Source organism: Physeter macrocephalus, chromosome 21 (genome assembly GCF_002837175.3).
Source record: "Physeter macrocephalus isolate SW-GA chromosome 21, ASM283717v5, whole genome shotgun sequence".
Classification (NCBI taxonomy): Eukaryota; Metazoa; Chordata; class Mammalia; order Artiodactyla; family Physeteridae; genus Physeter; species Physeter macrocephalus.
Genome location: NC_041234.1, coordinates 28791652 through 28803135, shown reverse-complemented (window position 1 = coordinate 28803135; position 11484 = coordinate 28791652).

The window sequence follows — 11484 nt, the reverse complement described above, 5'->3', positions numbered from 1 at the left end:
AATTCTTTCCTTCTGCTAAATTGGGGTTTTTTTGTTCTTCTTTCTCTAATTGCTTTAGGTGTAAGGTTAGGTTGTTTGTTTCAGAGTTTTCTTGTTTCTTGAGGTAGGATTGTATTGGTATAACCTTACCTCTTAGAACTGCTTTTGCTGCATCCTATGGTTTTGGTTCATCGTTGTTTTTTTTTTTTGTCATTTGTTTCTAAGTATTTTTTATTTCCTCTTTGATTTTGTCAGTGTTCTCTTGGTTTTTTAGTAGCCTATTGTTTAGCCTACATGTGTTTGTATTTTTTACAATTTTTCCCTGTAATTCATATCAAGTCTCATAGTTTTGTGGTCGGAAAAGATGTTTGATATAATTTCAATTTTCTTAAATTTACTGAGGTTGATTTGTGACCCAAGATGTGATCTATCCTGGAGAATGTTCCATGTGCGCTTGAGACGAATGTGTATTCTGTTGTTTTTGGATAGAATGTCCTATAGATATTAGTTAAGTCCATCTGCCCTAATGTGTCATTTAAAGCTTGTGTTTCCTTATTTTTTTATGTTTGGATGATCTGTCCATTGGTGTAAGTGGGGTGTTAATGTCACCTACTATTATCGTGTTACTGTCGATTTCCCCTTTATGGTTGCTAGCATTTGCCTTATGTATTGAGATGTTCCTATGATTGGTGCATAGATATTTACAATTGTTATATCTTCTTCTTGGATTGATCCCTTGATCATTATACTGTGTCCTTCCTTGTCTTTTGTCATAGTCTTTATTTTAAAGTCTATTTTGTCTGATATGAGAATTGCTACTCCAGCTTTCTTTTGATTTCCATTTGCATGGAATATGTTTTTCCACCCCCTTCACTTTCAGTCTATATGTGTCTGTAGGTCTGAAATGGGTCTCTTGTAGACGGCATATATACAGGTTTTGGGTTTTTTTCCCATTCAGCCAGTCTGTGTCTTTTGTTTGGGGCATTTAATCCATTTACATTTAAGGTAATTATTGATATGTATGTTCCTATTCCCATTTTCTTAATTGTTTTGCATTTGTTATTGTAGATCTTTGCCTTCTCTATGTTTGCTGCCTAGAGAAGTTCCTTTATTATTTGTTGTAAAGCTGGTTTGGTGGTGCTGAATTCTCTTAACTTTTGCTTGCCTGTAAAGCTTTTGATTTCTCCATCAAATCTGAATGAGATCCTTGCTGGTTAGAGTAGTTTTGATTGTAGGTTTTTCTCTTTCATCACTTTAAATATATCTTGCCACTCCCTTCTGGCCTGTACAGTTTCTGCTGAAAATCAGTTGTTAACCTTATGGGGATTCCCTTCTATGTTATTTGTTGCTTTTCCCTTGCTACTTTTAATATTTTTTCCTTGTGTTTAATTTTTGACAGTTTGATTAGTATGTGTCTTGCCATGTTTTTCCTTGGATTTATCCTGTATTGGACTGTCTGCACTTCCTGGACTTGATTGACTATTTCCTTTCCCATATTGGGGAAGTTTTCAAGTATAATCTCTTCAAATATTTTCTCAGACCCTTTCTTTTTTTCTTCTTCTGCTGGTACACCTATAATTCAAATGTTGGTGTGCTTAATGTTGTCCCAGAGATCTCTGCAGCTCTCTGCCATTCTTTTCATTCCTCTTTTTTATTCTTCTCTGTGGCAGTTATTTCCACCGTTTTATCTTCCAGGTCACTTATCTGTTCTCTGCCTCAGTTATTTATTCCTTTTAGAGTATATTTAATTTCAGTTATTGTGTTGTTCATTACTGTTTGTTTGCTCTTTAGTTCTTCTAGATCCTTTTTAAACGTTTCTTATATTTTCTCTATTCTATTTCCAAAATTTTGGATCATCTTTACTATCATTACCCTGAATTCTTTTTCAGGTAATTTGCCTATTTCCTTTTCACTTATTTGGTCTTTGTGGTTCTTTGCCTTCCTCCTTTGCCTGTAGGATATTTCTCTGTCTTCTCATTTTTTCTAATTTACAGTATTTGAGGTCTCCTTTCCCTAGGTAGCAGCATTTTAGTTCCTCTTGCTTCTATTCTCTGGCCCCATTGGTGGGGTTGGTGCAGTGTTTTGCATATGCTTCCTTATTGGAAGGAATGGTGCCTGCATTCTGGTGAGTGAAGCTGAGTCTTTTTCCTTTGATGAGCAGGGCCATGTCTCGTGGTGTGTTTTGGGGTGTCTGTGAGCTTAGTATGACTTTAGGTAGTCTGTCTGCTAATGGGTAGGTTTGTGCTCCTGCCATGTTTGTTGTTTGTTGTGAGGCCTCCAGTGCTGGTAGCTGCTGGCATTTGGGTGGAGCCGGGTCTTGGATTCAGACAGAGGCCTCCATCAGTGCTCTCAGCGATTAATCATCCCTGGGGCCAGCAATTCTCTAGTAGTCCAGCATCCTGGACTTTGTTCTCCCACCCCAGAGCCTGAGGCCCGACTTCTGGTCTAGGGATCAAGACCCTGCAAGTTGCTCCTCCTAGAAATAAAGGGGATTACAAAAAAAGACTAACAAAACCCCAAACAAATGGTAAAAAGTAAAATCAAACAAACTGAAACAGAAACAAGGAAACACACACACACAAAAGAAACAAAAAACAGAGCCAAATAAAACAAAAAGCAAGAGAACAACCAGACAAAGAGAAGAACTTAAAAATGAAATCAAACAATTCGGATTAAAACTAACAAAAACATATAACCCATAAAGAAACCCAAAGCAGTGTGCCAACTGAAGAATAAAGGAAGGAAACAGAACAAACTGATAAAAATGATTTGAAAAAATGATAAAAAAATAAAAAGGGAAAAAACACAGGACAGCAGAAATGCAAAGTAGAAATGGAAATATAAAAAAAGAAAAATATATTAAAGAAAAAGAAGAAAAAACTAAGGGAAAAGAAGACAAAAATACAGAAAAGCAAAATAAAAATTGAAATGTATAAAAAATTAAAAATAAAAGATAAGAAATATGTTATAAAACATGGAGATCCCAAAAGACTAAATAAAATAAAACTAAAAGAGCAACAACAAACAAAAAGAAGAAAGAAAAAGGAAAAAAAAGTTACATCCAACAACAGAATGCATCAAAACATAATAAAATTAATAGTAATAATTATGTTTCCCTGGGGTCTCGGCTGTAAGTGTCCTTGCACACGCTGTGAGCTACAGCCCACCTCTGCCTCCCCAATAGGCCCTTCTCTGCCTCTGGGCTGGTCTCTGGACCTGCTGTGGGCCCTGTAGGGACCACTCAGACTCTGATCTTGCCCAATTCCTGCATGTGTTTGCCCCCAAAGTCCATAGCTCCCAGAGCTAGACCGTTTTCATTTGTGGAAACACTCATTGTCTACTCAGATATTCCAGAGATGCAGGGTCTACCTAGTTGATCACGAGGATTTAATTTGCAGCTTGTACAACTGATGGAAAGATTTTCCATCTTCTTCCTTAGTCACCCTGTCCCTGGGGTTCAGCTTTCATTTTATCCTCACCTCTGTGAGTGGTCCACACACAGGAGTCTGGTCCTGAGGCTGCCTTGAAGTTCTTGGGTATTCCCCATGCCACCCTGCACAGAGGTGGTATGACCGCTTGGATCACGTGGTCCCGGAGGCACCAAATGCTCAGGGAAGCAAGTGGCCACAGGCGCAAGAGATAGGGCCCTATTGAGGGCCTTTTCTGGCACCCGGCATAAGGAATGTGAGGGCCAGCCCTGAGAGGGCTTTTTTTTTTTTATTGCTTGGCAGCAAGAGCTAGCCCTGAGTGGGCTTCTTTTATTGTCATAAGCAGGCACTGGCGTTTGGAGAGAAAGAGGTTACAATAGTGGCTCCTCCCCCTGCGTGTGACTCAGCAATAGCACCCTGCTTCCATGGCAGTCCGGTCTTCCTCCATAGGCTTTCCCTGCTGCTGATTTCCTCCCTTCTGTCCCCTCAGTCAGTCTCCCCATAGCCAACAGCAGTTCTCGTTCTGGGCCTGTTCTCCAATCCCCATGCACCAGCTCCCAAACCCTTTGCACAACTGTGAACATATGTCCCAGTCCTGGGCACATAGGGCCGAGGTACGGAGCATCTGTGTATTTCTCACTCTGTCCCATCTGCCACTGATCAGCCGCTTCATCCTCTTCTGACAGCCTCAAAATTTTCCCTTCTGTGCCAATCGATTTCCCCATCAGAGAGGGGGTTTCCCTGTTGCAAAAGGGTTTTCCCCAAATTCAGGAATCTCTCCTCTGCTTCAGCTCCCCGACCCCAGGTGCAGGTCCTGTCCCTCTTCCTCTTCTCCTTTTTTTCCATCCTATCCAGTTATGCAGGGATCTTTTTAGTCCTTTCTGGTGTCCAAGGTCTTCTGCTAGTTTTCAGCCAGTGTTCTGTGAGAATTGTTGCATCTATAGATGTATTCCTGATGCATCCATGGAGAGAGATGAACTCCACATCCACCTCTCCTCCACTATCTTGAGTCTTCCTATTTTTCTAAATAGAGGCAATTCTAGTGACTTCCACTTGGCCTTTCCCACCACAGTAGTCCTCACTCCAGAAGTCAGGGAACAAATATAGGGGTTATGCCTGTTGCTGAATATTTACATTCCACTTGTTCATTCCAGAACTGGAGAAATAACCACAGGATGGATTTGGCGACCCTCTATGAGATGGACCTGAGCTAAAACTGCATTGATCACCTGAGCTCCATAAGTTCCTACTCTAACTAGTGGATCACAGGGATGTTTGGGGTCTTCTGGAATTAGTGTCAGTTTAGAGCCAGAGTCCAATAATCCCCCTCAAAGTATGATTATTTGCCTTTCTCCAATGCACAGTCACCTTGATAATTGGTCTTTGTTGCCTGTCTTAATCTTCTTGGGCTGCCATAACAAAATACTATACACTGGGGGGCTTAAACAACAAGAATTTATTTGTTATAGTTCTGAAGGCTGCCATGTCCAAAATTAAGGTACTGGGAAGGTCGATTTCATTCTGAGGCCTCTTCTCTTGGTCTTTAAGTATACTGTGTGCTCACATGATCTCTTCTTTGTTGGCACTTGGAGAGAGAGTGAACAAGCTCTCTTGTGTCTCTTCTTATAGGAGCACTAATCCCATCATTAGGGTCCCAGCCTCATGACTTCATCTAACTCTAATTACCTCCCAAAGGTCCCATCTCCAAATAGCATCACATTTGGGAGTTAAGGCTTCAAAATATAATTTGGGAGTAAGGATGACATAATTCAGTCCGTAGTAGTACCTTTGGGAAAAGTTGTAAGATTTGCAGTATAAGTTTTGGCAGTGTAGTAGGGTCTTTCGTCAAGGGGACCCAGTCTCCCCTTCATTGAGGGATTCTGGGTCTGTAAATTGTCTCAAGTCTGGAAATTGATTGAAGGGCCGTGACTCTGTTTTAATATTTCAATTTAGACCTCTGTTCACTTCACCTAGAACTGTTCCACTCAGTAGACAGCCCACCTATTTCTTTTCTAGAGCTAACATGATCAACTAGCCCATACCACAGTCCTATGGGAGTCAAACTATTTTTATTAATGCTTTGACTCCATTGTCCATTATGATAACCATACCTACCTTGTGTCGAGTGGTTAGGTGTTGGCACTTGATCCCTGATATCTTGGGATCTAATGATAGCCATTGCATTTAGAGAACTCATTTAGTGGCAGCAGTTTCCACTGTTTTTCCTGACCTACAGAGAAGAATGACCATAGAGCTCTTTGAGTATGCTGAGGCTCCCTTCAGAAATTCATTTCTCACAATGTGGTGAAAGTGTGTCCTCTGGACCCTCCCAGGGTAGGTGAGAGGTTTTACATTATAAATTTCACAATAATACTTCAATCTCCCTAAGCCTTCAGATACCTTCCTCTGCAGTACACCAAAGCAGTTCTGGCGTTTCAACTGCATTTAGTGTAGGCCACCTTTTGGTTCATGTTTCAGCCAACCAACCAAATGAACTGCTATAGTTCTTTCTAACCCTTTGAGTTAAAACACTGAATCTAGAATCTCTACTTAGTGGGTCCCCATCAGTACATTTGCTGTGATCCAACTTTATGTTCCTTCCACTATTATCCCACACTCTTAATATCCATTCCAACACATATTCCCCTGATTTCTGTCTGTATAAATTGGAAAATTTCATTCATTTGTTTTGGTGTATAGCATACGTCCTCATGGGTCACACTTTGTACCTTACCCTTGGAAACTTCTAGGACTTGAGTATACTTAAAGATCTAGAAGCAAAGAAGGGTGGTGGCAATAGGCCATGAGGAAAATAATCAGGGCTTTTCAAGGCAACTACCTTAAGGGAGGCCATTACAGTTTCTTCAGGAAAAGTAGAGTAAACATTTTCAGAGCAGGATGGAAACATCTTTTCCACCTGCAAAGAAGACTCAGTAGAATTTAGGGGTTTGAAATCCCCATCTTCACTGGAATCTTCCCATGTGTCCTCTTTCCAATGTTCAGGATCCCATTCTTCCAAATCAACGTCATCACTTTAAGACACTCTGTGAGGTTGGGAATTTAATTTGTGTTGTAATTCAACTATTGGTAGGATGAGACTATGGGTTTGTTTTTCAGAAAACTCAGCCCTGATTGAAATATTTACCTAGGTGTATCAATGATCACATCTCAGAGTCTAAAAGGATCAGCAGGAATTCCCCGGGAAACTAAAATCAAGGCAAGCATTTCAGGCAGAAACAATATTGTTTTAAATATGCATGAGGGCATTTAACACTGTGTCCTATTCAGGTAAATACAAATAATTCAGTGTGGATAGACTGACAGACATGATTTACAAAGATTGACAGACGACACAAGAAAATAGAAGTCATAATGTGAAGGGCTTTGTATTTCCTGGTAAGGAGTCTGGGTATTTTCTTAGATGTATCGTTTGAAGAAGTTTAAGCAAAGGAGTCATAATGTAAATCAGATTTATGTTTTCCATTGCCTGTAACACTAGCTGTAATGTAGAGAATGGACAGAAGCAGATTTAGGTAGGAAACACCTGGGCTTGATCAAGTGCCACTATGCATTTAACTATACTTCTTTACCGACAGGTCTTTAATCTCTACCATTTGCCAGGCACTTTGCATATATTACCTCATTAAATTCCCATGAGTTGTATGAGTTAATTACCATTAACCCATACCTAGTAAGGAAAATGAAGTGTAGAAAGTTAAATAAGATGTTAAAAAATGTACAATTTTTAACTTAGATTATATGTTCTTGTATTTTTGTACTCTCTTACAAGAATCATATAGAAAATATTCATGTTTATTATCTTTTATGTAAGCCAATGTCTATAATTAACCCATCTGTTTAAGACCACACTTATAAGAAAAAGCTTTTTATTTTACTTGGTATAGGTAAAAAATAAAATTTTTTCCTCTTACAAAAAATAAAAGAAAACTCAGCCCTACAGGTACAGGAGATAAGGGTTTCTTTCAGGGCAGACATTGACACTTTGGGTCATTTATGTCGAACTTGAGCTGGAAATTTGAAGTCCTGAGCTCATCTCTTTTTTCTTTTCTCACCTTCTCTAGTGCAGTTAGAGCAACCAGTCAATATTATTATACACCTTAGCTTGATTAAAATGTTCAAAGTTATCAAATACATAGTTGTCCAGAACCTTGCTTTTCATAATGATATGATTAGGAGAGTCCAATCGCAATATTTTGCATACCTCTATTGCTACATAAATCCATGAACTACTTCTTTACCACAGGAAATAGGGTCATTAGTACCTTTAAATCTAATCAGGTTAGAGAAGTGATTCTGGGGAAATTCAGAACCAATTCAGAAACCTCATCCTTAGGATTCTTTTCCTCTAGAACCCTCTAGGTACCACAGACAGAGAGAGAGAGAGAGAGAGAGAGAAAGAGAGATTGCTAGAAATTGGTTTACATGATTGTGGGTGCAAAAGTAAGCAAGTCTTAAATCTGTAGGACAAACTCTGTCAGAAAACAGCAGCCTTAAAACTCTAATGTAGAAGTGAATGCTTTAGTCCACAGGTGGAATTTCTTCTTCCCCAGGGAAACCTCAAATTTTCACTTAAGTTCTCTAAACTCATTGGATGAGGCTGACTCCAGTTATTAACGATAACCTTCTTTACTTAATGTGAAGTGATTATAGATGTCATTAACAACTACAACATACCTTCACAGCAAAACACAGAAAGTATTTAATTAAATAACTGGGTTCTATAGCATAGCAAAATTGGCATGTAAAGCTAACCATCACAGATGTCACAGATATGTTCATTATCTTCAATGCGGTTGCTACAAAGATATTTTTATTTCCCAAAACTCATCAGATTGTACACAATAAATATGTGCAGTTTACTGGATGTCAATTATACCACCAAGAAAATCTGTAAAAAAAAGAAAAAGCATGGAATTATATGTGATATATGATATGTAAAATTATATAATATAAATACATAAAGATATATCTAAAAAAATCTTGTGGAAATCAAGAGAACATGACTTACAGTACATATTTTTCAATTGCATGAAGAAAGGGATACATAGTTCACAAACTAGAATACCTTGTCTCCATGATAGGCATAGAGAGGGAGTGAAAAATGGGAATGAAAAGGATTGAAAACATAGATGACAAGTGAGGGGCCTGGCCTGAAAGAATGATGACAATAGCGATATGAGCTGGAATAAGATTTTCTCAACCGTCTGATCCTAAAGTATTCCCACCCTTCTTTGCTTGAACTAGTCTGACCTTCTCTTAAGCCCTGTGGGAGCCATACATACTTCTTACTGCCTTAGAGACTTTATAGTGCTGCTCCTGGGAACCCTGAAGTGATAACCCTTTGTCTTCTCCTGTTCATCTGTCTACCTCATGCTTATTTCTGAGGTCTCAGCTTAAATATCACTTCTTCCTGAGGGTCTTTTGTGGCCACAAACCACTTCATCCTCAATTTAAATGACTTATCCTCTTCTCCTTTCTCTTAGCACCTTGAAAACTTCCTCCATAGCACTTATCAGTTTTTGTCATAACTAATGTATATATTTGTTAGAGGGATCCTTTTGAAACACCTGCCACCCCGTTCCAGTGCAAGCCCCATGGTGAAAGTTGCCATTGTCTGTTTTGTTCTCTACTGTATATCCTGAGGGTCTAGTCCAGTGCCTGTTCCCTTATAGACTCTCAAGTACATTTGTGGGAGGAATTAATGAATTAAAAAACAGAATGGAAAGGATGGAAGAATCGGTAGAGGGATTGGTGGATGAATGTATATATCCATGGTCTTCCCACCGATGTGGCTCCACATGGGACCAGCAATGGGAAAACAGACAGGGATATGCCAGGGAGAGCCAGGGGATGGAAGATACACAGACGCACAATGGGGGATAAAGGATGGAAGGAGAAGGGGAGACTGAGTAGAAAAACCAGTCTGAAGACTGAAAAGACATAGGAAAGAGGGAGACAGAGAGGTAGCAGCAAAGAGAGAGGGAGGATGCAGGCGAGCTGAGCGAGAGGTGGAGGAGAGAGACAGCAAGTGGGACTGCAAGGTGACAAGCAGAAAGCCAGGGACAGGCAGAAAGAAAAGGAGCATCTCTCCCCAACAACACACCTTACTGGGTGGTGATCAAAATAATGAATTCCAGACATCCCTCCTTTTCTTTCTAGCACCACCAGCTCTTAACAATGGCCATGAAAAATTAGAGCCACTTGTAAAAATCAAGTTAACAAAGGTTCGACTCCACTCATTGCTTCTGGTGAAAGCCTAGTAGCTGAGGTCTTACCAGTGAAAAGGCTACAAGGAAAGGGACAGGGACAAGGAGACACTCCTCATTCTGAAGCAAGCTCCATTCAGGTGGCTGCGTGGGAAGCACATCCAGGGAAGGTAATAGACTGATGTATGCATTGGTTTTGTAGAAAGGAAAATGGAAATAAATCCTTTGCGTACATACTATGGAAAATTCCCCATGGTGAGGCACTGGAAAGAAATTGAATCCTCTCAGGGGCAAAACAAGCATTCCAGGTGGAAGTTACCCTGCTGCTGGTATTGGGCACTTATTATATCAAACCTCTAAGATGAAGTAGAGAATTTAATATCACAAGGCATGAAAAGGTTGTAACCATGATCACTTGATCCCAAGGACATTTTTGCATGGGATGTTAGACTAATGAGACTCAGTGGAAACAAACAGCCATATTTTGACATTTAAATGCCAATATTCCCCAAGCTTTACATTTTATTGTAATTCACCATGGGCCTGAATTGTTTCCTTAAGCTGATGGAGGATCACAGGCAACGTCATGAGGACTTGCGTGGACTTAAATGGAGAAGCGCTAACCACACTGATTCCACTGTGACATACCGATCTTAGTTCTACCATAAGATCTTCCCACCCCTTCCCTGAGATAATGACTAAAAGTTTACAATGAGCCCAGTTTGGTCACTTTTGTGTAATGCTGTATGCAGCATGGGTATGGCCTCTCAATGGGATATTTAGGGAAGACAGAGAGAAGCAAGCAGGAGAGAGCTTATGGGAGTGAAACATCAGTTTCCCGATGGTTGACAGCAGCCCTCGGACAGTTAACACAGGCTTAAGCAAGAGACTGATCAACCAGCACATTTGTGAGGCTTATTCAGAGAGTGGTCATCTAGGAAAAGTTATTGGTGGATAAATCCTTTTTATTCTCAGATCCTTTTTTTTCAGGCATGAAGGTGGTGATTGGTGAGAAGCCAGAAAGGATAGTGCGTAACATTATCAATATACAATTTAATAGCTGAAAGGCTTTTCCAAAAATCGCAGTAGTGATATGTGTTGTCTCTTTCAAAGCAATTGTATAATGTGAAGTACATCAAATAATATGCTGTGCAATGAAAGAGAACAGTTAGATATTTGGAAGTAGTTACTGTAGAGGACCTGAAATGCCAGTTTTACCTGTTAGTGATGCAACTAAGGAATAGCAGAAGCCAGTGAGTTGGTGAAGGGATGTTTGCCCATTTGGGCATCCTGAATGTCAAGGTCAAAGTACTGAGATAAAATGAGGCCAAAATGAGGACAACCTGCTTACTGTGAGAACAAGCTTAAGAATCAGACACTGGCTTCATGTTATATGAAGTTAGTGCATGAACCCCTGAGGAAAAAACAGATGGGAGGAACCACTGAAATTCGGGAGGCCTTAACCAGCCCTGGTATCAACAGACATTCTGGTTGCCAGTAGACATGCTTTTGCATCACTGTTAGCCCTACGAATGCAGAAGAGCACTGCCATTCTGATATAAACCCAGAAAAGGACAGCATATACTACCATAAGACCAATTAGAACAGAACTCCCCAAGGAATGAATGGGGAACAAGAATTTCCATCTCCATGGTAACCCTTGTACAAGTCAGCATTATTTCTCATCAGTATGATGGAAAGACACACATTGTGGTTTCTTGGTGTTTCTATTCTTGCCCCTCTACTATTATCTCCACATGTCTCCAACAAATCCTTTCTTAAAAAATGACCATTAAAAACCAGTATGACATCCCCTTGCTGAGAAAGATTGAACGTATTTTTATTGCCTT